The sequence below is a fragment of the Bufo gargarizans genome, chromosome 6 (genome assembly GCF_014858855.1).
Source record: "Bufo gargarizans isolate SCDJY-AF-19 chromosome 6, ASM1485885v1, whole genome shotgun sequence".
NCBI classification, from domain to species: domain Eukaryota; kingdom Metazoa; phylum Chordata; class Amphibia; order Anura; family Bufonidae; genus Bufo; species Bufo gargarizans.
In genome coordinates, this window is record NC_058085.1 from 329,437,936 (window position 1) to 329,465,631 (window position 27,696).

General features: G+C 40.4%; 2 long non-coding RNA genes across 2 annotated transcripts in view; both read right to left on the minus strand.

The window, feature by feature from the left end:
* LOC122941037 overlaps positions 1–2,346 on the minus strand; it is a 47,145-nt gene extending 44,799 nt beyond the window's left edge. Inside the window, exon 1 of the long non-coding RNA XR_006390409.1 lies at positions 2,276–2,346. This is a non-coding gene — a long non-coding RNA (uncharacterized LOC122941037). The remainder of the gene's footprint in view (positions 1–2,275) is intronic.
* Positions 2,347–3,737: 1,391 nt separating this feature from the next.
* LOC122941034 lies at positions 3,738–21,367 on the minus strand. Its single transcript, XR_006390407.1, has 3 exons — positions 21,201–21,367; positions 8,779–8,923; positions 3,738–3,883 (listed from the first exon to the last, which is right to left on the minus strand). It is a non-coding gene; the product is annotated as an uncharacterized LOC122941034 (long non-coding RNA).
* Between the last annotated feature and the right edge of the window lie 6,329 nt (positions 21,368–27,696).

Genomic DNA, 27,696 nt, shown 5'->3' on the forward strand with positions numbered 1-27,696 from the left:
ATATGACCTGTCCTATTTTTTTCACGGCCAACGGTTCACGGACCCATCCAAGTCAATGGGTCCGTGAAAAATCACGGATGCACACAAGATTGTCATCCGTGTCCGTGATCCGTGTCCGTGATCCGTGTCCGTTTTTTCCTATCATTTCAATGGCATTCATGTCCGTGGATCCTCCAAAAAACAAGGAAGACCCACGGACGAAAAAACTGTCACGGATCACGGACCTACGGACCCTGTTTTTGCGGACCTTAAAAAAAAAAACGGTCGTGTGCATGAGGCCTATAGCTGTGATGGCTAACCTCCGGCACTCCAGCCGTGGTACAACTACAACTCCCAAAATGCACACTTGCTTGGCTGTTCTCAGAACTCCATAGAAATGAATGTAGCAAGCAGGGAGTCGTAGTTTCGCCACCGCTGGAGCGCCGGAGGTTAGCCATCACTGTATAGTGTAATGTTTTTAATATAAGAAAATTCAGGAGTTACTTGTACATAACTAGTGTCCTATGATATAGCACATTGAAAACAAGCAAAACATACAGGTGAAACTCGTAAAATTTGAATATTGTGCAAAAGTCCATTTATTTCAGTAATGCAACTTAAAATTAGAATTTTGTGAAAAGGTTCAATATTCTTGGCTTAAAGTGTCACACTCTGGTCAGCTAATTAACCCATACCCCCTGAGCAAAGGGGACCTGAGATTGTGACTTTGGGGTTTCATAAGCTGGAAGCCATAATCATCCAAATTATACCAAATAAAGGATTGAATTATCTCGCTTTGCATGTAATGAGTCTCATATGTTAGTTTCACTTTTTAAGTTGCATTACTGAAATAATTGAACTCTGCACCATATTCAAATTTTTGGAGTTTCGCCTGTAGATTGTTCCTTCGTGCATTCAAGGTTTGTTAGGTTACAGAGTTGTCTCCCTTTGCACAATTTGGATCCTAGGAAGTTGTGTGGTAACCATGATGTGCTACCATATTCCAATGAGACTAATTGATTTCGGGAGAGTTGTGAAAACTGACATTTGTGACCTATTAATCAAATAACTGCAACTTTTTTTTGAGGCTGCCATGACACCTAGAACATTTTTCGAAAAGGGTGTTACAGTGGAGCGGAGGAGTACGGCTTGTTAGCAGCAGCTGTACAATATATTTATCAATGTATGGTCATATGTGGAGGACACTTGTCATAAGTGGAGGATATACATGTGACAGGCCAGACTTAGAGCTTTTGTCTGGCTCCAGACATTTGTTAGGCTACTTTCACACTCGCGTTTTGGTTTCCGTTTGTGAGATCCGTTCAGGGCTCTCAGAAACGGTCCAAAACGGATCAGTTTGCATTCTAATGCATTCTGAATGGAAAAGGATCCGCTCAGAATTTTTGCATCAGTTCAGTCTCCATTCCACTTTGGAAACTGAGCCTAACGGGTCCGTCCTGACACACAATGTAAGTCAATGGGGACGGATCCGTTTTCACTGACACAATCTGGAACAACAGAAAACGGATCCGTCCTCCATTGACTTTCAAAGATGTTTAAGACGGATCCGTCTTGGCTATGTTAAAGCTAATACAACCGGATCCGTTCTGAACGGATACAGACGGTTTTATTATCCGAATGGATCTGTCCATGACGAGAGTGTGAAAGTAGCCTAAGAATTGAGTTACATCCTCGCTAACATCTTTTCTGCTTTGTATTTTGTGTCCATTTTTCAATCATTTTGAATTCATTTGCACCCCATAAAAATGAATGAAGGAGATTCCATTAAGGATTGTTCCTTTGATGTTTTTTTTTTTACAAGACATATAAAAGACTAAAGTGTATATGTGGACCCTGGCGCTACATTGTAGAACCATAGGGGTCGGGATATTATCTCTATAATATACTGTACTAGTTAAAATGCAGCTGTATTGCAGCCGTCTGACATCAGCCTAAAAAATGATCCCCATATATTGCTCAGATTACTGACAATTATAACACAGACCCTGTGACTGCTGCTTTGTTCACACAGAAGCCATGGCTTCTGTTTTTACATGTGTCATGATGGATATATTTTGCAAGGGATCCAAAGGGATCCTGACAGAATCCATTGACTCGTTACGTGTCCATAATGTTAGTGTGACAAAAGTGATGTATGTGCGACGTCCATACACTGATAGCACTGCATGCAGTTTTTTGGGTCTGGTGCTACTTGACATCTGACATCACAACTGGTGCTCGGGAAGAATATGAACAATCCGACAGAAAGCTATGGGATCAGTTCTAGTGAACCTACCCTAAGGTACCTGTTGAGAAAGGCTTGCATGCCGAAACGCGTCCTGGTTATAGGACATTTTCTGGGAACCTGTAATGAAATAAAAGAAATCCATTTGCAAAGACACAGCTGCTGGGATTTGTTGTTCTACTGTTCATTGGAGGTTGCTCCTCTCCCGTGCAGCGTTCAATTTTGAGCGAGTGCTGTCCTGTCTTCCCTCCTACCCTAAGGCAGGGATGTCAAACTTGTGGCCCTCCAGCTGTTGCAAAACTACAACTCCCATCATGCTTGGGCATACTACAGCTATCAGGGAATGATGGGAGTTGTAGTTTTGCAACATCTGGGAGGGCCATGAGTTTGACATCCATGCCCTAAGGCCTCTTTCACACGACCGTATGGCTTTTTCAGTGTTTTGCGGGCCGTTTTTTCCAGATCCGTTGTTCCATTTTTTGTTTCCGTTGTGTTTCCGTTTCGGTTCTGTTTTTCCATATGGCATATACAGTATACAGTAATTACATAGAAAAAATTGGGCTGGGCATAACATTTTCAATAGATGGTTCCGCAAAAAACTGAACGGATACGGAAGACATACGGATGCATTTCCATATGTGTTCCCTTTTTTTTGCGGACCCATTGACTTGAATGGAGCCACGGACCGTGATTTGCAGACAAGAATAGGACAAGACTCAAAATCTAGTGGAACGGAATTGCGGACATATGGAAACTGAAGTACATTCCGTTTTTTTTTGCGGACCCATTGAAATGAATGGTTCCGTATACGGAACGCAAAAAACGTTCGCGTGAACGAGCCCTAAGAGAGGCATAAACCCGATGGACAAGAAATAACGGAATGTTAGGGCTCACGCACACGACTGTTGGCTGTTTGGAGGTCCGCTAATTGCAGATCGGCAAAACACAGATACTGCCCGTGTGCATTCCGCATTTTGTAGAACTGAATGTCCATCCCGTAACAGAACAGTCCTATCCTATTCCGTAATGCGGATAATAATAATAGGACATTTTCTGTATTTTTTGCAGCACCGCCATGCAGATATAAGGACACGAAAGGCACACGGAGTCGTTTTATTTATTGTTTTGGCCCCATTGAAGTGAATGGTTCCACATACGAGCAGCAAAAAAAAAAAAAAAAAAAAACCGAAAGGAAATGGAAAAAAAATTACATTTGTGCGCATGAGCCCTTAAGAGAATACTCACACATGATGCAGAAATTGCTGCCACTGTACTGTTCATGTGAATGGGACTTGCAGAAATCCAGGTGCATGCCTCTACATCAGCCCCATGCAGATGAGTTTTGAACTTAATTTCATTTGCAGAAATTTCTGCAATTAATCTGCGCTTTGTTAAAAAAAAAAAATTAAGAAAAGGGATTGAATAATTAATGATGATGTGGATCTGCCAAGATCTTTTAAATAGTAGGTTCGGTAGCAATAGAAGCAGAATAAAACACAAATGTTTGAAAAAATGTTTCCAAACTTCTGTGTATCAGTTGTTTAATAGTTTATACATTTGTGTGAATGTGCCCTGAACCTGCCTCAGGTCTCAGCCGGTCAATCAGGTCCATGTTCTGCCGATTTTACAGCTTCCTCTCCCTTTTCCTCCAAATTTGTTCTGGAAGGAAAAGAACAAGAGATCAATCTGCAGCGAGAAGTCAGAATTGTTTTCATTTTTGGAAAATATTTATTTACAAATCTTGTAAGTAGTAATTGCTGTCAATGTATATTCTCTATTACATCTCTCCATAGTGAAAAAGTAAGCAATGGACCTGCTGTCAAGGGTCACACTAAGATGTCTGCTTAGAAATAACATGGAAAAAGCTACTTTTAAAGTATTCAGAACTTGGAGATTATCTATCTATCTATCTATCTATCTATCTATCTATTTATTATCTATCTATTATCTATCTATCGTTATCTATCTATCTATCTATCTATCTATCTATGTATCATCTATCTATTATCTATCTATCTATGTATCATCTATCTATTATCTATCTATCTATCTATTATCTATCTATCTATCTATCTATCTATCTATCTATCTATCTATCTATCTATCAATCATCTATCTATCTATCTATCTATCTATCTATCTAACTACCTATCTGCCTTTCTAATATCTATCTATATATATATATATGTATATATATATATATATATATATATATAATATAAATATCTGTCTATTATCTATTTATTCATTTAAAATTGTAGTATGTTCCCCAAATAAGTGATTGCAGCTTTAACTTTTTTTCTGAAACAACAAAATAGTTCGTTTACAGGTTCATTTGGAGCTTGTGGTGTATTTCGGTCTATTATTATTCTATATATTTGATATTATTTCATGTTACTATTTTATTTATATAAAATATTTTATGAATGACATATAATTGAATGTATTAAATTTTATTTTATGTACTTGATGCTATTATTGTATGTTATGCTTTGTAATATTTAATTATAATAAAGATTATATTATTATTATTATTATTATTATTATTATCATTATTCTAAATGAAGGTATGGAAGTCCTTTTCAATATCCAAAACCCATATATTCTCCGTGAGTGTATTATTATAATGGCTCCCTATGCAGTTATTTCTGGATTTGTAGTTGATCTGAATTAGAATATATATATATATATTACCCTTTGTATATTTCAGAATTTGGTTTTGATTTCTAAAAACAAACACCTCCATCTTCACTGTATAAACCCTCAAGACGTCTGGGATTGTTCTCAGCACAGACACGTTTTCTACTAATTTGATGCCTTTTTTCTTATTTATTTTTATTTATATTTTATTTTGTTAAAAGTTTAAAAAGTAACAAAAAGTTTCTGAAAAGTCAAAATGAATGGTAGGAAAAGAATGAATCCGGACTGCAAGCTCAGCCATTGCCTCCCTTATCAGACTGGATGTTCTGTGTAATTTTGGGTGATGGGATGGATTAATGTAACATTTCGGTGTGAAAGCTTTAATATTGCGCTGGATTCTTAATATTGGATCTGGTATCAGAGGAAGGAGTCACACATCACATCACACTGAGGGCTCATTTTGTAAGTGTTAATGAGATCGATGGAAAGTTAATAAACATGGAGGGGGGACCTGGAAAAGTAACCAGGACTCTACTTATTATGAGCTGAGCCTGTTAATAATTCACACTGCAGGGATGGGTTCATTGCATTACACAGGGAACACACAATTGATGCATTTCGATGGGAATCAAGACAGACAAGCAAATAATACATTTTCCTCAAATACATTATAGTAGCAAAACTTCTACCCAAGAAGAATTTTCAGCACAAAAGGTTTTCTTTTCTGATTTAATTTGTGCAGAAGCAGCAAAACAATAATTAAACTTTAATATTTTTCATTTTTTTTTCCAATAAAGCTTCCAGCGAGAAAAGTGCAAATGAAAAGCTGTCAAGATGTCCTGCAATGTAATAATCATGTTTGTTCTGGCCCAGGACAGGTAAAACTATGGGAACATGAAACTAATGCAACCATCATTATATGGTACTTAGTTCTGTAATATTCTACAAAATAGTATGGTTAAATATGGTAAAAAGACACATAAGCAGCAATATTTAACATCCCAAACACAGATCAAACGGCAGGCAATGAATCGAGCACAATATTATTTATACAGGATTATGTCATATATTTTTTTGTTAAAATAAATGCACTATATACCTGTATCATAGTTTACACTAGTGACGTCCTGCTGTCCATTTTATTTATTTATTTTTGCCATAAATTCACAGATTAAACCATCTGGATAAATATTTGTAGTAGTAGAACAATATAAGTGTAACATTATTAATAATAATAATAATGATGATAAATAAGCAGTAGTAGAAATAGAAGTTGATAAACAAATGCCACCAGTAGCATTAGAAATTATTTCCACTACTATCAGTAATGCTATTATTATTATGTTACTGAATATTATATGATTATAACAATAATTATTAGTATTATTACTATTATTATAACAACATGGTATAATATGGATCAACATGTTAATTAAGAGAACATGGAAACAATTTAATACAAAACACCTGCACCTTAGCACCTATTTTGGGACATACATATTTCTGGTGTGTGTAATATATCTCAATCACCAGGATTTGGGCTATTTTAGAAATACAGGAGGAAAATACAGGAAACTTTCCATTCCGACCAGCTGGACCCCAACCCCCACCCTGTCCAATCTGGAATTGTAAGATATGCTCCCTTCAATGTTTATGATGTTTTTGTCTATCTATCTATCTATCTATCTATCTATCTATCTATCTATCTATCATCATGTAACACATATTTAAATACACACACACACATATATATATATATATATAATGAGCTACTAATTAAAATAAAAATTCAAACAAAAATAAAAGTATCCAAGTAAAATAAAAATGTAAAACATACATGTACAGTATAGAATATTTCAAATATACACAATGACGATATTGTCTGTCTGTCTCTCATATCTATCTCTCTATTATTGCAATTCTTTATTTGTTATTTTTTGTAAATCAGATACATTGCACTGCAGTTGCTTTATTTTTCTAGGAATAGCTGGGAATCCCCTTTAAGTTATCACCATCTCTCACTGTATAAAATATAAAACAGAACAGGGAATTCCAAAATGACACACAGATTCAGAAAATGAGTAACCATGTAAACTAATACAAACTGATACCATCCTATGCACATTTGTCAGTACAAGAAAAAGTGTGAAATGGTGTGAACACAACCAAAATATTGTGTTTTTGTGGTTTTGTTTTACTTTTATCTGTTCTTTTTGCAATTTTCTTCTATTTATGATGCATTTTAAGCTCTTCAGGTGCAAAATTTGGTCTCCCTCATATGTATTTTTAACTTTGAACTGCACTAGAAGGACAGCAAAAATGGCAGCAAAATGTTTGTTTCATAGGGATCTTTGGGGCATATTTTACATTGAAGACACAGGAGATTTAGGAATTACAAATATTTGACAGCATATACTTCCACTGTAACATCAAAAGATGTGTCAAATGTATCACAGTGGGACCTTCTCTGGTAGATTTGGTGCATTTTGCAAGAAGTTAGACACTTTTTCCTACATCAGCTCCAGTCTGGCTTAGTTTACACCATTTTTGCACCACAAATAAATATGTGCACAGTGCACCTCATCAATAAATCTGATGTATTTTAAGAATTCACTTAGCCATGCCCTGTCTCCTTTACAAAACTGTTTAATAAGGTAAAAAAAAAATATCTAGAACACTAAATAAATGTATCAGAGGGAATGTACAGCAGATTTCTGAGGAATTATTGTAAATCTGCTCCACAGTGTGAGGAAATTCTCTTTTTACTGTAGAAAATTTATGTAAAATGTCCACATGTATTTTTCCATAATTTTTTTTTAATTAATGAGTAATGAATGCCATAGAAAGCAATATCTATAGTATAATGTTATGTATAAATTCTGTCAGTCATATTTTTGTGGCACTTTTTTATTTTATTTTGCAGTTTATTTTTGCCACAAATCTATCTATTGTTGCACGCCATTTGTTAAACTTGCTGCATTTTATTTTTGAGATGGTGTGGGGCTAAGTCTGATGACGTTTATTTTTTACAACAGAATGCACTTGCAACTTTTTTTTTCTAACCTTCTAAGGGCTCATGCACACGACAGCATGTATTTTGCTGTCCGCAAAACATTGATACACAAATCGTCCGTGTTACAGCCGTATTTTTTGCGGATCCATTGTAATGATGCCTGTCCTTGTCTGCAAAACAGACAAGAATAGGACAGGATCTAATTTTTTTTTTTCATAGGATATGGATACGGAATGCACACAGAGTCATTTCCATTTTTTGCAGCCCCATTGAAATGAACGGTACCTCATACAGGACGCAAAAATAAAACGGAACGGACAAAAAATACATTTGTGTGCGTAAGCCCTAAGGCCGGCTTCGCGGATATATCCGCCCATTTATTTCAGTTTCCCTGTAGTATAGGGCAGGAACATCTTAGACAAACTGATGGCAGGACTTTTCCCTTAGTTTTCTATGGGATGGTTCATGTCATCTGGTGCATCAGATTTGCTGTGCAACAGTTTTGATGTCGGATGTAAAACAGGGCCAGGCGGAAACATTTTGCACGCAGCAATTTGGTGTTCAGTCCCCACAGTCTTTGAATGCCAGACTGGTACACACAATGTACACACAATGTACACATATGTCAGTTGTATCCAGCTCTCAGCATGAAACAACTGGCTGGAGACATCTAGTATATATGAGCCCAGCCTATAAAGCTGTATTTCATAAATCTGGCTACAAAATAACTCTGTCATTCACAAGACTGAGTAAATTAGGTGCACGCAGTGTACATATATTCAGATTTTTCTCTAATAAATATCTAACCACAGCATTTTTGGTAAAGAAGAAAATGCACCAACCGTCAGATCATTTATCACTAGTGATTCATCACAATTTTATAATCAAAAACCATAAAAACCTTGTTTGTAAGGTATAAAGGAAACCATCACTTGACACATCTTTTATTTCTATGGGGTGCAATCTGAGCAGTCGAAGGCAGATGGGTCCATCTCCATTGTTTTTCCAGGATCCATAAATCTCAGCAAGACTCCGTCCTTATTTCACTTTAAAAAAAAAATGGCTAAAATAAGGAATTGATTTACAAATCTTATTTCCTTGGGATTTGTTCACATAAGTGTCTTTTTTGCTGTACTTTATTTTTTTTGGTGTGTGCAGAAGATCCTGATTGGAATTTAAATTTAAAATGATTAAAATATTAAAATATTAAATTGCAACAATTTTGAAATCATTCTTTTAGATCTGTTTCTGATTTTAAAACACAAATTTAGATCATCATCCGCACTGATGGAGTTTTTTTTTTTTTTTTTGCATGTATGGGATCAACACATCTATGAGATTGAGGGCTCATGCACAACAACATATTTTTTGTTCGCTTTCGATCTGCATTTGCTGCGGATCGGATGTGGACCCATTCACTTCAGTGTGGACGCAAAAGGTGTGCTGCCCGCGTCCGTTTGTCCGTTCCGTTGCATCCACAAAAAATATAGAACATGTCCTATTCTTGTCCGCATTACGGGCAAGGATAGGACTCTTCTCTATTATGGGCTGGATGTTCCGTTCCGCAAAATGCAGAATGCACAAGGCTGGTATCCGTGTTTTGCTAATCCGCAATTTTTGGACTGCAAAATGGGCAGCGGTCGTGTGCATGAGCCCTTAGGCTTCTTTCATACAGAGCTTTGGTCAGGGTTTAGGCTAGGTCTACACAACGACATTTGTCGCGCAACATTTTGTTGCACTAATGTCGCGCGACAATTTTTATAATGGCAGTCTATGGTGTCGCACTGCAACATGCTGCGACTGCGACGCGACAGTCGCAGAAAATCCATTCGAGATGGATTTTTCTGCGACTGTTGCGTCGCAGTCGCAGCATGTCGCATGTTGCAGTGCGACACCATAGACTGCCATTATAAAAATTGTCATGCGACATTAGTGCAACAAAATGTTGCGTGTCAAATGTTGCACCCTATCTGTCGCGCTACTTTTTGTCGCGCAACAAATGTCATCGTGTAGACCTAGCCTTAATCGAGCTGTGATTGTGAACCAAAACCAGGTGCAAATGTCTTCATTATACCTACTCTGCTCCTGGTTTTGGCTCACAATCACTGATGAAAATCACTGATCAAAAACTGATGTGTGAAAGATGTGAGAGAAGGCTGTCAAAACTGAATGCTAAATCCCAATGTGGACAGAGCCAGTGCTGATTTCTTTAGCATCTTGAAAAGGAACAGTTCTTATTATGTCAAAGGATGTTTCCCTTTTTTATTTAATTTTTTTTCAAATTATGAACCTAGGTTCTAGGTGAACACACATTTTAACAGGTGACTATGTGAATAAAAAAATTAAACAAAAAAACCTAATAACAGAGTGCCACTGCCATTGTGGAGAAAAAATGATTAAAGAACAACGGATTCAACCTGCTGTATCTGTGTGAATGCGCTCTATACCCAGGCTGCTTGGCCACACACATGGATTTAAAATTCCTTGTCTTTTACTTAAAGGGAACCTGTCACCGGGATTTTGTGTATAGAGCTGAGGACATGGGCTGCTAGATGGCCGCTAGCACGTCCCCAATACTCAGTCCCCATAGCTCTGTGTGCTTTTATTGTGTAAAAAAATAACGATTTGATACATATGCACGGACAGGACTCATCTCAGGTGAATTTGCATATGTATCAAATTGTTTTTTTTACACAATAAAAGCACACAGAGCTATGGGGACTGGGTATTGCGGATGTGCTAGTGGCCATCTAGCAACCCATGTCCTCAGCTCTATACACAAAATCCCGGTGACAGGTTCCCTTTAAAAGTTGAGTAATATGGTGGCGACATAACATATGAACTGATCTTCATATTTCCTGACATAAGTGCTCCATTTATGACCTATATGAGCTCAAATGCAGGAATGTAAATGACATGTTTTTTCAATAACTAAGGACTTGTAGTTGCAACCAATCAGCACTCAGTTATCGCTTGTGTGGCGCTTGCATCTAGGCAATAGTGTTGGGCGCAAATATTCAAATTGCGCATAATAATCGCGAATATCGGCACTTTGAGAATTCACGAATATTTAGAATATAGTGATATATATATTCATAATTTCGAATGTTCTAGATTTTTTTTTTCATTTTCTCATCAGTAACCTTACTTCTTGCACGTGGGCCAATGAGAAGGCTGCAATATCTTTGTCTGAGCTCAGCAACATCCCTAGCAACCAATAGGAAAGTTGCCTACCCCTTACTATATAAGAACTAGTGTCGAGCGTGAATATTCGAATAGCGAATATTAATTGCGGATATCGCAACTTCGCTAATTCGCGAATATTTTTTTCCATCTGAAAACATGATTCCTCCCTGCTTCTTTCTTGTGGGTCAATGAGTCATTGGCCCACAAGCAACTTAAGCAGGAAGAAATCATGTTTTCATATGGAAAAAAAATGACGAATATTCTAAAAAACAAATATATAGCAAAATAGGGAATATATTCGTTATTTAGAATATTCGCCTTTTTCCCCCCAATCTGTACAGTTGTTTGCATACCCCTCCCTGACAAGCGTCCCCGACACCATGGGAACGCCTGTGGGTTAGAAAATACCATCAGATCTGAGTTTTCCCTGAGATCGTGAAAACTCAGATCTGATGGTATATTCTAACCCACAGGTGTTCCCATGGTGACGGGGACGCTTGTCGGGGAGGAGTATGCCAAAGTGGAATAACAGTACAGATTGGAAAAAAAAAAGACGAATATTCTAAATAACGAATATATTCGCTATATTGCTATAACTTAGTTTTTTTAGAATATTCATAATATTCTAAAAAACTAAGTTATAGCAATATAGCGAATATTCGTGAAATACACATATAGACTGCAATTTAGCTAATATAGTGCTATATTTTTTTTTTTATATATAGTGTAAATGTTTTCCAAATCTGAAGTTCAGAAGAGACAAAAAAAATTAGACTATAAAAAAAAGATAATAGCACTATATTAGTTAAAATGCAGTCTATATGTTTATTTTACGAATATTCGCTATATTGCTATAACTTTGTTTTTTAGAATATTCGTCATATTCTAAAACAAGAATATATAGCAATATAGCGAATATTCGTAAAATACACATATTATTAGCAAACCAATAGGAAAGTTGCCTTATACAGTTAAAAATCGCAATATGCAAATAATAAAATCGCATACTAATCACGATAAATAGAATAATGACGAATATTTGATTTCGATGAATAGAAGACAAATATTAATTCGAATATTCACGAAATATTGCAAAATTGAATATGGCACCTCCCGCTCATCACTAATAAGAACCTCCCCAGCAGCCATTTTCTACAGTTCTGAGAGAGAGAGCAGTGACATTGCTCTGCTCTGTGCTTTCCTCTCATTACATTAGATAGATAGTTAGATAGCTTAGATATATAATACAGATAGTCAGTGTAGGTTATATCCTGATATAGTGCAGCTGTTGCAGTGCAGGGTGTTAGGTAGTGTGATAGGTTCTACTGTCCATACATACATGCAGTTTCACATATTGCGCCAAAATATTCGCATCATTAGTGCCGATTAAATCGCGACCATATTGGAGCACTCTAACTGCATCTAAAGCCATTTATAGCATTCTAGCAACATGGAAAATGTAGCAAAAGTGACCCATGCCTGTATTTCACGCGCATTACGCGAATATTACATTGCCGATTTTTCGCAATCAAGAAAATAATCTCGAATTCGTGAATTTGCGAATATATGATGAATATTCGCCCCCCCAAATATTCATGAAATATCGCAAATATCGAATATAGCCCCAGCCGCTCATCACTAGGCAAGGCATGCCAAAGTACAAATAGTAAAGAAAGGCCGGCACTCACTACTCTGCAGTTATTGGGGATTTATTGCAGCATCTATATCATTATGACTGACGCTTTTCGGCTAAGGCACGTGCCTGAACCAAAACGCGTCTCCTATTAATAATACAGATGCTGCAATAAATCCACAATAACTGCAGAGCAGTGAGTGCCGGCCTTTCTTTACTATTTGACTAATATGTAATGTCTGAACACTTCCATTTTAGCCAAGCAACAAAAATCACACCTCAAAATTGCGGGGAAAAAAACAACAACAAAAGAGCATCTATCACGGAAATGAATGAATCACATGGGCCAATAGTGAGTTCATGTAAAATATAAAATACCAGAAGCAAAATGCTCACAACAGTGTGTGCACAAGAGGATATTAGGTGTCACCCACAAGACTAGTGCAGACAAAAAAGCCTCATTTGGTCAGTAGTAACTTTTACTACCTGGTGTCCTATGGTCATAACAGTGGGGCTTGTACTTTCTACCCACTTGTCATAATCACTCCATTCTCTGTAAGATTAAGCAGAAGGCGAAAGGGATAAAAAGTCAGCTGACAACTGACAGCAATAGCAATAAAGTAAGTTCGCACATTGCAGTAAACTGGAGAGGAGATGATGAGGGTTCACATTAGATACTTGCTTTATACTGTATCAGAAATTGGTCTTTTGGACAAAAAAGTCTACATGTGTGATCATTTATCGCTTGTACTGTATACACTTTTATTTTATGTCTATTTTTAATGAATTCCAAACTTTCTTGTTTTAAAAATACTTTTTCAAATACAAAGTGAGAGGAGGTATGGGGAGGAGAGAAATAAATAGTATACAGGTTACCCAGATGTATCTTCATCCTGCAAGGTTGATAAAGAGGAAGTCAAAAAATCCGTATGAGGAAAAAGCCACTTTTCTTCATCTTTAGCCTCATGCACACAACAGTATTTTTTTGTGATCCACAAAAAGGGATTCCATTGTTCCGTGATCCGTGTCCGTTTTTGTTTCCATCTGTCTTCCTTTATTTTTGAAGGATCTCATTGACTTGAATGGGTCCGCGAACCGTTGTCCGTGAAAAAAATAGGACAGGTCATATTTTTTTCACGGACTGGAAACATGGATCATGGACGCGGATGACAAACGGTGCATTAGCCAAGTTTTCCACGGACCCATTGAAAGTCAATGGGTCCGCAGAAAATCACGAAAAACGGAACAACGGACACGAGACACAACAACGGTCGTGTGCGTGAGGCCTTAAGGGAAACAAAATTATTTCCCAACTCCAAATCTGATAATCAGAATAACTCCCTGGATGAACAACTCTTTTTCAGTCATTAAGTAACTATAACGCTGGGTTCACACCTGAGCGTTCTGAAACGAGCGCTCTGTATGCGCGATTGTACGGGCGTTTACAATCGCGCATACAGAGACAGGGGTGCACACATTGTCGCGCGTTCCCGAATATCTATGTGCGGGAACGCGCGACAAACGCCCATAAAAAAGCTCAAGCACTTGTTTGAGCGTCGGGCGTTTTACAGCGCGATCGTACGCGCTGTAAAACGCCCAGGTGTGAACCATTCCCATAGGGAATCATTGGTTCTTGCCTGTTGTGCGTTTTACAGCGCGTAGGAACGCGTTGTAAAACGCTCAGGTGTGAACCCAGCGTAAGGCTACTGTCACACTGGCGTTTTGGTTTTCCGTTTGTGAGATCCGTTCAGGGCTCTCACAAGCGGTCCAAAACGGATCAGTTTGCATTCTAATGCATTCTGAATGGAAAATGATCCGCTCAGAATACATCAGTTTGCATCAGTTCAGTCTCCATTCCGCTTTGGAGACAGACACCAAAACACTGCCTGCAGCGTTTTGTTGTCCGTCTGACGAAACTGAGCCAAACGGATCCATCCTGGCACACAATGTAAGTCAATGGGGACGGATCTGTTTTAACTGACACAATCTGGCACAATAGAAAACGGATCCGTCCTCCATTGACTTTGAATGGTGCTCAAGATGGATCCGTCTTGGCAATGTTACAGATAATACAAACGGGTCCGCTCTGAACGGAAGCAGACGGTTGTATTACTCGCTTTTGGTAAGGATCTGTCATGGATCTGCACAGACGGATCCGTTCAGATAATAAAACCGTCTGCATCCGTTCAGAACGGATCCGTTTGTATTATCTGTAACATAGCCAAGATGGATCCATCTTGAACACCATTGAAAGTCAATGGAAGACGGATCCGTTTTCTATTGTGCCAGATCGTGTCAGTGAAAACGGATCCGTCCCCATTGACTTACATTGTGTGCCAGGACGGATCCGTTTGGCTCAGTTTCGTCAAGCGGACAGCAAAACGCTGCATCAGATCGGAGGCAAACTGATGCATTCTGAGCGGATCCTTTTCCATTCAGAATGCATTAGGGCAAAACTGATCCGTTTTGGACCGCTTATGAGAGCCCTGAACGGATCTCACAAACGGAAACCAAAACGCCAGTGTGAAAGTAGCCTAACTTCTATACCCAAGAAATACATCCAGACCCCTCTTGAATTCCTTTATTGTACTCGCCATCACCACCTCCTCAGGCAGAGAGTTCCATAGTCTCACTGCTCTTACCGTAAAGAATCCTCTTCTATGTTTGTGTACAAACCTTCTTTCCTCCAGACGCAGAGGATGTCCCCTCGTCACAGTCAGGGCTTGTGCACATGACCGTTAGTTGTTTTGCGGTCCGCAAACTGTGGATCCGCAAACCATGGATACGGACCACGTGCATTCCCCATTCTGTGGAACGGAATGGCCGGCCTCTAATAGAACAGTTCTATCCTTGCCCAGAATGGGGACAATAATAGGACATGTTCCATCTTTTAGCGCTACGGCCATGTGGAAATGCACACGGAGTCATTTTCCTTTTTTTTTTTTTTGCGGTCCCATCAAAGTGAATGGTTCTGCATACAGGCAGAAAAAAATACGGAATTGACACGGAAAATAATACGTTTGTGTCATGCATGAGCCCTCACAGTCCTGGGGATAAATAGATGATGGCTGCCCCCTGATATATTTATACATGGTTATTAGATCTCCCCAAGGTCGTCTTTTTTCTAAACTAAATATCCCTAATTTGGACAATTTTTCAGGGTCGAACAGTCCACCCCATGTATTACTTTAGTTGCCCGCTCTGCTATGTCTTTCTTGCGCACAGTACTCCATGTGTGGTCTGAATAGTAACGCGGTAGAACTACAGTCACGTCATGGCCATCTATGACTATTTTAAAGCAAAGTATAATAAATTCAGCTCAGCAATCAAGAAGTTCATTTAATATATATAAGTGAGCATCGATATACTACTCATGACCACAAGATACTTTTAAAGTCAGTTCTTTATTCAGTCCTCTGACTTCAATTCATATGCATTATTAACCCCTTCGCAACCAGGGCCATACCAGTACAGCGCTGGCCAGGTCCTTAAAGATGGCGCCTGCTCCGAAGCAGAGCGGGCACCATAGCCGCGGGGTGCCTGCTGTTTCACACAGCAGACACCCGTGGCTCATGTAGATTTAACACTTCTCAATCCTGAGCATGGCACCCGAGCACACAAAAACCCGGAAGCGCGCGCTTCCAGGTATGCTCCAGCTCACTCTGGTATTGATTGGAGGAGCCGGAGCTTATTTGCAGCAGCCCCTCTCATTGAGAATGACAGTAAAATGCCTGTGTTAAAATTCCAAAATATAAAATAAAAAAACTTAAAAAACAAAAGAAATACACATCATGGGTATCGCCAAGTGTGAAAATGGCCATACTATAAAAATATTTTCCCCAGATGGCAAACGTCAAAACGGAAAAAAAGGAAAAATGCCCGATTCACCATTTTTGGTCGCTTCATTTGTCACAAAAAATGTAATAAAACATGATCAAAAAGTCATGCCCACCCCAAAATGGTATCAATGAAAAGTACAGATCACCCCGCAAAAAATTTGTCCTCACACAGCTCCATACACATAACTACAGAAAAGTTATAGGGGTCAGAATATGGTGACAAAAAAATATCACTGAGTTTTTTCAAGGTTTTTATTATTTTATCAGTATCAAAATGCAAGAAAAACTACACATATAAGATATCAATGAATTCGTACTGATCTGGAGAATGAAAGAAACTTGTCAGTTTTAGTGTTGTAAATAAAAAACCTGGAGAATTGTGGCGGAATTGCTTTTTTTTTTCCAATTCCACTCCATTTGGAATTTTTTTTCTGCCTTCCAGTACATCATATGCAATATTAAATGGTGGCACTGGAAAGTACAATTTGTCCTGCAAAAAAAAAAAAAGAAGCCCTCATACAGCTATGTGAATAGAAAAAAAATAAAAATAAGTTATGGCTCTGGAAAGGCATTGAATGTACTTTTTGATGGCTGAGCTGCGTTCTTTATCCATTGTGTGAACAGGGGCTTGATGAGCCTCCGCAGCAAACAGCTGAAGATTGTCCTGCGTGTGGCTATAGTTGATTTGGCCTATTTTAATGCAGCCCATGATCTTATTTGTCTTGGCAGCAGCTGCCTGACACTGGTTACTACAGGTAAGTTTACTGTCAACTAAAATTCGAAAGTCCTTTGGAAAGAAGGAAGAAATACACTTAATGGTTGATAAAATTGTCTAGACCAGGGATGCCCAACCTGCGGCCCTCCAGCTCTTGTAAAACTACAACTCCCACAATGCCCTGCTGAAGACCGATAGCTGTAGGCTGTCCAAGCATGCTGGGAGTTGTAGTTTTGCAACAGCTGGAGGGCCGTGGGTTGGGCATCCCTGGTCTAGACGGTGCTAGGATTAAAATTTGTCTTTTGTAAAACACTTATTTGATGCACTCCAAAACAAAATCAAACCTGCTTCTCCTGGTATAGATTTATTGCACCCCACACCATCTTCACAGTCCTGGTTCCCCTTCAGCTCATCTCTTGTAGGACAGAAGAGTGTCAGGAAGTTGAGGGCTCTTTCACACTTGCGTTGTCCGGATCCGTCGTGTACTCCATCTGCCGGAAGTGCCCGCCGGATCCGTAACACCGCAAGTGAACTGAAAGCATTTAAAGACTGATCAGTGTTCAAAATGCTTTCAGTGTTACTATGGCAGCCAGGACGCTATTAAAGTCCCGGTTGCCATAGTAGTAGTGGGGAGCGGGGGAGCAGTATACTTACCGCCCATGCGGCTCCCGGGGCGCTCCAGAATGATGTCAGAGCGCCCCATGCGCATGGATGACCTGATCCATGCGATCACGTCATCCATGCGCCTGGGGCGCCCTGACGTCACTCTGAAGTGCCCCGGGAGCTGCACGGACGGTAAGAATACTGCTCCCCCGCTCCCCACTACACTTTACCATGGCAAACAGGACTTTAGCGTCCTGGCAGCCATGGTAACCATTCAGAAAAAGCTAAACGTCGGATCCGGTAATGCGCCGAAACGACGTTTAGCTTAAAAGGCCGGATCCGGATTAATGCCTTTCAATGGGCATTAATTCCGGATCCGGCCTTGCGGCAAGTGTTCAGGATTTTTGGCCGGAGCAAAAAGTGCAGCATGCTACGGTATTTTCTCTGGCCAAAAAACGTTCCGGTCCGGAGCTGAAGACATCCTGATGCATCCTGAACGGATTTCTCTCCATTCAGAATGCATGGGGATAATCCTGATCAGGATTCTTCCGGCATAGAGCCCCGACGACGGAACTCTATGCCGGAACAGAACAACGCAAGTGTGAAAGAGCCCGAGCAGGTTCCTTATGTTTGCTAACATTGAGGGGAAGATTTATGCAGGTTCACACTTCCTACAGGAATCTGGAATGGCACCAGTCTGTGTCCACCTTCTTCATAAGCCCCTCAGCAATTGCATTGGCTGCCTCTACAGTATGTATTTTGAGCTAAGAATATATTTTTCAATTGCTCTTTATTAAAAATATGGAGCCTTTTTTTGTGTACAGAGCTGACATGCTGTAGTAGCCGCCTGTGGATTTTCTGTCTTTTTTCCGTCAGACCAGGAGCAGACAGACTCCTTATCTCTGCTTTCTGACCTTGTAAACACTCTTATAGCTGAGTTCTTATTTTACTGATAAGAATGTGGCTTAAATTAGTGTTTATGACCTCTTAGTAGTTTAGAGTTAAGGTTTATTAGATGACAGGCACAAAGTGAAAGTACCAATCACACAGAAAAACTGTTAACCTTTTGTGACAGAATGGCTCAATATCTTTAATAAAGGCCAATGGAAAATATGATTTTTAGCCGAAAATGAGTAAATTTCAATCATAAACAAAAATTGCCTCCAAAGGTGTTCAAAGCCTTTAACTTTTCTATCTACCCCACTGCCCCAAAAATTATTTTGTTGCACATTTTGTTGCTTAGTGACAGATTTTGACTAGGCTTTACAATAGAGTCAGTCTATATGTTCTGGACCTTACATGTTCTAGAATTTTCCAAAAGTGGAAACGTGGGCTTGCCGGCTGCCAGTACTTCAGAGCCATGTCATCCCGTTTGGTATCAGGAGCTCGGGGCACATGCTGCTGGACAGTTATGCAGAACTGATACAGGAATTAGAATATAAACATATGATGGGAACAGAGAAATATGTTAACAAGCGGGCATGCCAAAGCCCCTCTCTTCTCTCCTAGAAGGCTGCCATCCTGCAAGGTCAGTGTGATGAAAGGCTAAGATAAATTTGGGAAGATGGGTTATAATTAAGCCATGTGGTGTGGATGGTTGTAAGTTGTGATTAATGAGCTGCTGCCATATGATCTAGGCACACAAGCTGAGCTGTTTAAGCTTTACCTCGGAACGCATTAAGGCCCATTTCACACGGGTTAGGTCTGGATGCGTTCAGGGTGCGTTCAGTGAAGCTCGCACCATTTTACAAGCAAGTTCAGTCAGTTTTGTCTGTGATTGCGTTCAGTTGTTCCGTTTTTTTCTGCGTGGGTGAAATGCGTTTTGATGCGTTTATCACGCGCGGGATAAAAAACTGAAGGTTTAAAAACAATATCTCTTAGCAACCATCAGTGAAAAACGCATCGCACCCGCACTTGCTTGCGGATACAATGAGTTTTTCACTGAAGCCCCATTCAATTCTATGGGGCCAGGGATGCGTGAAAACGCAGAATATAGAACATGCTGCTTTTTTCACGCAACGCAGAACTGATGCGTGAAAAAAAAAACGCTCATGTACACAGACCCATTGAAATGAATAGGTAAGTTTTGAGAGAAGCCAAATGCAGAACTTCTATTTTATTGTATACAGCATGATAATGGAATGGAATAATATTGAGTTATATATACTGGGTGTATATATATATATATATATTTATTACTCAGTATTATGACATCACATTATTATGCTGTATACTAGTGATGAGCGAAGTTTTCAAAAATTCTATTCGGCTGCTTTGCAAACCTTCGACAAGAAATTCACATTTGTTACGAAGTACTTCGTCATGAATTGCATTCCATTGTATGTAGCGGGCGCAATGACGGGGAACGCGATTGCGCCACGACCCTATCATTGAACCTCTCAACACTGACCGTGGCATCTGAGAGTCACATTAAGTCCTTTTAGGGGGTTAATCAGGGGTTAAAAAAAACATACTCATCTCATCCATTTGATCGCTATCCTGATTGAAAAAAACGCGCCAAATCTCGCACGTGCTGACATGATGACGACACCATGTCCGCTGTCTGGGCGCGGTGGTGTAATCACTGATGATGTCACACGTCAGTGTGCTCAAGATTTGGCGCCTTTTCTTCAATCAAGATGGCCGCGATGGCCTCTCCACGATCAAATGGATGAGGTGAGTATGTAAGTATGTTTGTTTTTTTGTTTTTTCCTGCTATTTCATAGATTTGTTACCACGAAGCGCCAAGAAATTCTGATTCGTGGCAAATGAAATTTTTGTTAACTTCGATTTGCTCAACTCTACTGTATACAATAAAATAGAAGCTCTGCGTTTGGCTTCTCCCAAAACGTATTTATATGAGGGTAAATTTAAAATTTAAAAACAGGCACTCACCATCTGACAGATATAAAAAAAAATATTTTATTAAAATAAGTAAAAAAAATATATATATAGTTGCCCCTACAGTCTTGGCATTCTGAGATTGTTTGGACACCAGTTAATAGATCTCAGCAGCTATTTGCAATCATGTAAGTTAAATGTGCATTGGTGCTTAAACAATGTATCTAAAAATAATTAAGTGACAATTTGTGCACAATACTTCTTATAAAATCAATAGTTGTTAGTACCTTGATCTAAATCCTAATTTAACAATAATAAAACCATATATTGTGATATAGATGTGAATAAAGGAATGTGAATAATATATTTCTTCCCAGGGATAGTTGTCACTGTTAATATGTGACAATATCAAAAGTTACTTGCAAATATAGAGTATAAGACAATCTCTTGGGAGGTATCGATAGTAGGGCTGGCGCCTGGGGCGTCCCCCTCGCACAGCCTCTTACCTGTTACCTCCGTTCACTGATCTCCAGGCTGTGTCTCTGATTCTGTGTAGCACACGAGTGTCACGTAGCCCTGCGGTCCTTCTGGTTGTTCGATATGTCAATTGTTTTTACCGTAATGTGAACTTTCCAGTTATGTGGAGCACGGACCTCAGCGTCTCACGTGAGAAAAGTTTGCAGTCTTTGCCGTAGAGTAGCAGCTGTGACGTGACGTGGTCAAATGTGCAGTGTCCTTAAAGGGCCCAGTGTCCCAATTAAAATTCCAATTGAGGTATGGAATATAATCTCTTTATAATAGTCTTAGGTGGGTAGTTGTAAGTCCAAAACGGCCAGTCGCGTTTCGAGGTGACAACCTCTTCCTCAGTGGTCTCATTTCCTAATGCAACTGCCCCCTTCTTATATAGTAAATGACTTTGAAGACCCACCTAAGACATGGTCTGGATTTCAGGGATTTTCATCCAATCTCAGGGTTATTTCTCACCTGTTATGGTGAAATATTTTTTACTCTCATAAGAAAGGGCTTTAAATCTTTTTTTATTGTCAAAAAAAAAAAAAAAAAGAAGAGATATATAGATTCAAAACCCATATAGTTCAATCTACAAGGCAACAAGGTGCCCACGTCTCTTGCGTCTTATATTCTATGTGTGTCAATCCTGAAGGACGTCTTTAAGAACAAAGGAAAAAGAGGTAGGTGACTTCTGTCATTTCTTTTGCATTTATGATTATATAAATGTAATCTCCAAGCAGATTGTTTGTATATTTTTATAGAATAGGATCTGACATGGGTTGTCTGGTTAATACATCTTTTTTTAAAACATCCTGTTAGACATTTTTAGTAGACATTTTTTAGGGGGCGATGATCCAGGGAGTTATTCTGATTGCCTGATTGGAGTCGGGAAGGAATTTTTTTTCCTTAGGCCTCACAACTGTTTGTCCCCCGTGGCCGTATTGTGGCCCGCATACGGCGGGTCCGCAATACACGGGACACCGGCCTTGTGCATTCACTTCAATGGATCCGCAAATCCGGAGATGCGGTGCGGAACGGAAGCACTACGGAGTGCTTCAGTGGTGTTCAAATCTATGCTTCCGTTCTGCAAAAAGATAGAACTTGTCCTATCTTTTTGCAGAACGGACGGATCGCGGACCCCATTCAAGTAAATGGGGTCGCGATCCGCATGCGGCTGGCCCACGGTCGGTGCCCGTGCATTGCGGACTGCAATTTTCAGTTCGCAGAACAGGCAGCACAAGTTTGTGTGCAAGAGGCCTTAAAATAAGGAAAATTGGCTTTGACCTCATGTTTTTTTTTTTTCTTTTCTCTGGATCAACTTGCAGGATAACAGGCTGAACTGGATGGACAGATGTCTTTTTTTCAGCCTTATAGACTACGTTACTATTTTACTAATTTCATAAGTTCTGAATACCCCTTCAAAATCATCACTGATTTGTAGGCTACTGCTAAAACATGATAAGATGGGAGTTACGAAAATAACCGAGCACCCTTGGCTGTTCCCAGAAGTCCCATAGCAGTGAATGGAGAGTGCACCGTCCATGCATGGCCACCTCTCGATTCACCTCTATAGGACTTGTGCAAGTTGCTGAGCCAGCGCTTGGTTATTTTCCCTCCCAGAGGTGGGACCCGCACCTACCTGACATTTGATGGTATATCCTAGCAATATGCCCTCAATGTCTGAGATGAGACAACCCCTTTAAATACAGTTTGTAGATCCCATGATTAGCTTCCTCTTTCGAGCCAAGTAAATCATCTTAAATTTGGTTCAGACATTGGCATAGCTGATATGATTGGCAAAATGGCATAGAGAATACAAGTAAGGGCACATTCAGACAGTCGTCTGAATGAGCCCTATAGTGATCTCCAGTATACTGTCAGTATGCCTTCAGATTCAGTAGGTGCTTTCTATGTTCCCATTCTCAGACATGCCAGTAGGATACTTGATTTTATGTGGGATTGTCCATTTTGTGTGCAATGTAGAGACATCAGGCCGCATGTTCTACTTGAGGCATGGACCGATATAAAGAATTCAGTCTTTTCCTAACCATCTGGAATATACTGTATATTAAATACTGTTCCTTGCGAGTATTGTTTATGGCAAATCAGTATGCGCCGTAAGTAAACTTGGGGACACACCACATCTGAAGCCAGTCATTGGCTGCAGCGGCACATGTGGTCATGTCCATGTCCCAGTTAGAAGAAAACAAGCTTGGGACTGATAGATGGAAGAACGGAAGCCAGCAAGCAGGGCCAGATCGGCATGGAGCCGATGTGGAGGTAAGTATGAATCTTTCAGGAGGAGATGCAGGCAAGAGGCTTTCCCTTAAAGAGGTTTTCAGGTAATGTAGTGTTTTCTTTATCAAGTGCCCGCAGCCTGCCCCTGAAATAGAAAGTTCATACTCAACTGCTCAACTCTGCTCTCGACCTCCACATTGCCTTCGCTTTCTCCATCTTCCCTCTACCTGCACTGTATATTCGGCAGTGCATTGGCATAGCTGCATGAACCGCTCCAGCCAGTGATTGACTTTAGTGTTGATGTGCTGCTTGTGGCCCCATCACCATTGAAGCCAGTCATTAGCTGGAACGTTGCATGAGACCATGCCCATGCGTTGTCTGACGTAAACAGTGCGGGGACCGGAAGATGCAGAAAGCATAGGCCGCGACGAGGACCGGAGCCGCATGGGGCAGGTAAGTATCAATCTTCTATTTCAGGGGGCAGGCTGCAGGCACTTGCTTAAAAAAATATTACTGGAAAACCCCAATAAAAGTTAATATTCCTGGAAAAATCCCTTTAAGGCTTCATACAGTCTAATAAACACGGATTTGTAATACTAATTATACTGTAAGTATATAGTTACTACAGTGACTTTAGTCTTCTCAAGGAAAACAGTTCCATCAAATATTAGGTTGATCCTGGGTTAAACTGGGGATAGAGCAAGTAGATGTTATGGTTCCTGACCACCATGTGGACTGTTGGGGATGGGGGGGGGTATGTCGAACGAATGCATATTATTGTATGGTCGCTTCATGTGTAATTTTATACAGCATATGTAATATTTTGTGCTCCTAACAGCGATGACTGATCCCTAGATATTTTTGTTAAGTATAACATTACATATGAGATCATAAAACGTCCGGGGTGATACCGAGAACATTTTTTGTGCCTCAGAAATGTGAAAGTTCTACAACCACTCAATGCATAAAACGATAAAAGATTTCATTCCATCTGCTAGTAGAGAGAAAATGTGTGAAATAAATATGTTATCTATTTACGTGGAGCTCTTGTTTCTGTTTTCTCTTATTGGCCGTACCATGACGTGATCTCCTGCCAAGTGAGACAGAGCAATGTTTAGTATATGGAGTATCAGGGGTGGTATTGTCTATATGAAATGCTCAACTTTATGTTCTTTTAACTAGAGGTGTAACAGATGGTTCCATTTGCGTCCAAGTAGCAGAGAGCAGTGCCCAATCCGAGTGTAGCCAATCAATCCAGCTACTCTGGGGGGAGCTACAAGCTGGGTTCAGAGACAGTCTGCCAGCAATCCAGTGAAGACTTCAACTGGATAACATTGATGTTCACAGAAGTCTATGTGTTCACAAAAGTGTGGTTGTGACATAGAAGCTCTTTGTGTGTGATCCAACATACAAAATACAGAGGCCTAAAGACTTGTATCTGCTGTGATAAGTGTCTATATAACTAGAGATAGAAGGTAAGAGAAATCCAGAGGGTGAACCAGGCTTTAACACCAGTGTCACGTGGGAGGACGACTATGGGTATGCAAAAACAGCAGCCTCAATGAATCCAATACTACTGTACTCCAGAGATATACTGTGCCACATTTAATTATAACCCCGATTCTGTGCCTCACAGGGAAATTTCCTGGGGGGGCTGATGCCTAGGAGGTCACCTGAGCCCTCCTTACGGCCACTGGCCAGGTGCACAACGATCTGATGATCTCAGCATTAATTAAAGCGGTTGTCCAAGTTATATCTATATATGTTATGGTGGTGTCACAGGACGCCGAGGCGCTCGCTCTCCTCAGCGCCGTCGGCATCCCGTCTCTGTGCAGGAGCCCTAGTTTTCTAGGTGATAGGGGGCGGGACGGATCGGCCGCGCACGTCTCCTCTGCGCGGCCGGCGTCTTTAGTTACCCCGGCAACCAGGGGAGGTCTTAGCACCGAGCTGGGCACTCAGTGCTCAGCTGTATTGACTAGTGTGGGTCATGTGGTGCTGGCCACGTCACATGAACCCAGCTAGCCAGTATTTAACAGGCAGCCTGCTGGCCACAGGTTGCCTGTTAATTAGGTTCTTGGCGATTTTGTTTCCTGCATACTTACCTGTTCCTGTGTTCCCTGACGATCTTCTGCCTGCTCCTCCTGTACTGTGCTGCTCTCCTGGTATTCTGACCTCGGCTTCCATCTGACGATTCTTTGCGGACTCCTGTGGTACTTCATTACTCTCCTGGTATTTGACCCCGGCTTCTCCTGACTATTCTCTGCTTTATCCTTTTGTACTGCGTTGCTCTTTTGGTATTGACCCGGTCCGGTCATTATCTGTTATTTGTCTTATCTGTTCTCCCAGCACGTATTCTAAGCTAGGGACTGCCGTCCAGTTGTCCCCTGTCATTAGGACTTGCAAGGCAAGTAGACAGGGCCAGGGGTGAGGGTGGAGCGCAGTGGTCACTATCCTCCCCCCTGTGTGTGTGTACATGACCGTTACAGGTGGCTTATAAGATTATTAAAAATACTTTTGTAATTTACTCACATTATTTATTCTGCAGTGTTTTTGAACGGCCAATAAGGGTTACGTGACCCCTGATGTCATCCACCAGGCTCCGGTGGTGATGTCTCCTGTACAGGCTTCTCCCTGCATTAGGGAGTGGCCCGGCTCTGTACACGAAACATCAGAGCCTTGTGTGCCCATCGATCCTCTCTCTCCTTAGGCTTCCGCGGCTCCTGTGAGGGATCGCGCATGCGCAATCCTTACCAGTGCCGGCAGCGGGGCGGAAAGATTCAATGTTGTGCCCGCTCCCTCCCTGTGATCCACCAGTGTGCCTCAGTAAGTGCAGAGCTGGATGAGGGGTAGTTCAGAATATTCACATATCAGGTACCTATACACCTGGCCAGCAGCTGCAGGTACCCTACTGAATTCAATGTCCCCAAGATATATTGTCCCTCAAAGTGCTAGAGTACCACCAATAATTTGCCCAGAGATATGTACTACGCCCCAGAGACACTGATGTGAGTAATGACAGTGTTGCGGAACATATTAGCAACAGAAATAAATTGAGGTCCCTACATTTACTTATTGGTTCTCGACTACGTTCTCACCCTTTTCATGTGCCGCTGCATAAAGCATCCTAGTGGCCCAACGCGAGTTGTGTCGGCAGCTCCAGTTAGTGAAGGGGACCTGTTCACAAGAATGAGGTGAAAACTCACTCTTCCCAGGAGCAGCACAGCAGGGCAAGGATCCAATGAGTGACCTGCTCAAATGTGACAGGAACTAACACTAGTTTGGTTCCAGTTGTCAGTTCCTTTTAGATTCACCCAAATCTGGACCACTTATCTTAAGTAGCAAACTAACAATTTTCTAAATGACACAGAAAAAAATTGAATATGGAATATGTGCAATTTCCCAGAATTGTGTCATTGCAAAAGGATAATCTGATGCCATGTTAATTGGTTACGTAAAATGTCCTTATTTACCTTGGTTGTGTACCCAACAGTACTGCATGGATAACTCAGGGATAACATCATAATTTAACCCCTTTTGTTTGCTAGGACATGGACCTGGGTCCACCCTCTAGTTAGTAGAAAGTCTATTCTTAGTAGAGGAAGAGAGAGGGCCTACATGAATTTACTCCTCAGAAGTAGGCCTGAGCTCAGAGAACCTTATTCCCTGAGGCATCCACAGCCATTGCTACACCAAAGTACTCCAGAGAGAGAAAGTAAACTAGAAGGTCCAGAATCTAAAAGATCCAGCTTTTTAGTCAGACAGCAAGATATTGTACATGTTTATGGTAGAGAAAGAGACTTTGCTGCTGTGGGAGGAAACATTGCTAATGCACCATTCCACACAGTGAGACAGTTTAGACTGCCGTTTCTTAATTTTGTACCCCTTAGCCCGACAATTACAGAACATATGACAGAACCTTAATTGCATGCCTATGGTTCTGCAGAGAGACTTTAAAAAGACAGGCAATCCCAACCATTGCTGCTATCCATACATCGGTATTGGGGAAGAACTGCACTGTGATTTGCCTGGAACTGTGCCTTGATACTGGTGGATGTACTACTACTCCTATCCTGCACAGTTCCCTGAAAAATGGGATTAGCTAATCTACCCTATTTTTTACCCTATAGGACACACCTGCCTATAAGAGGTACCGAGGTTTTAGAGGAGGAAAATAAGAACAAAAATATTTTTCATCAGACCTCAATCAGACCTTCAATGTTAATCAGACCTCAGAACAGGCCCCCTCAATGTTAA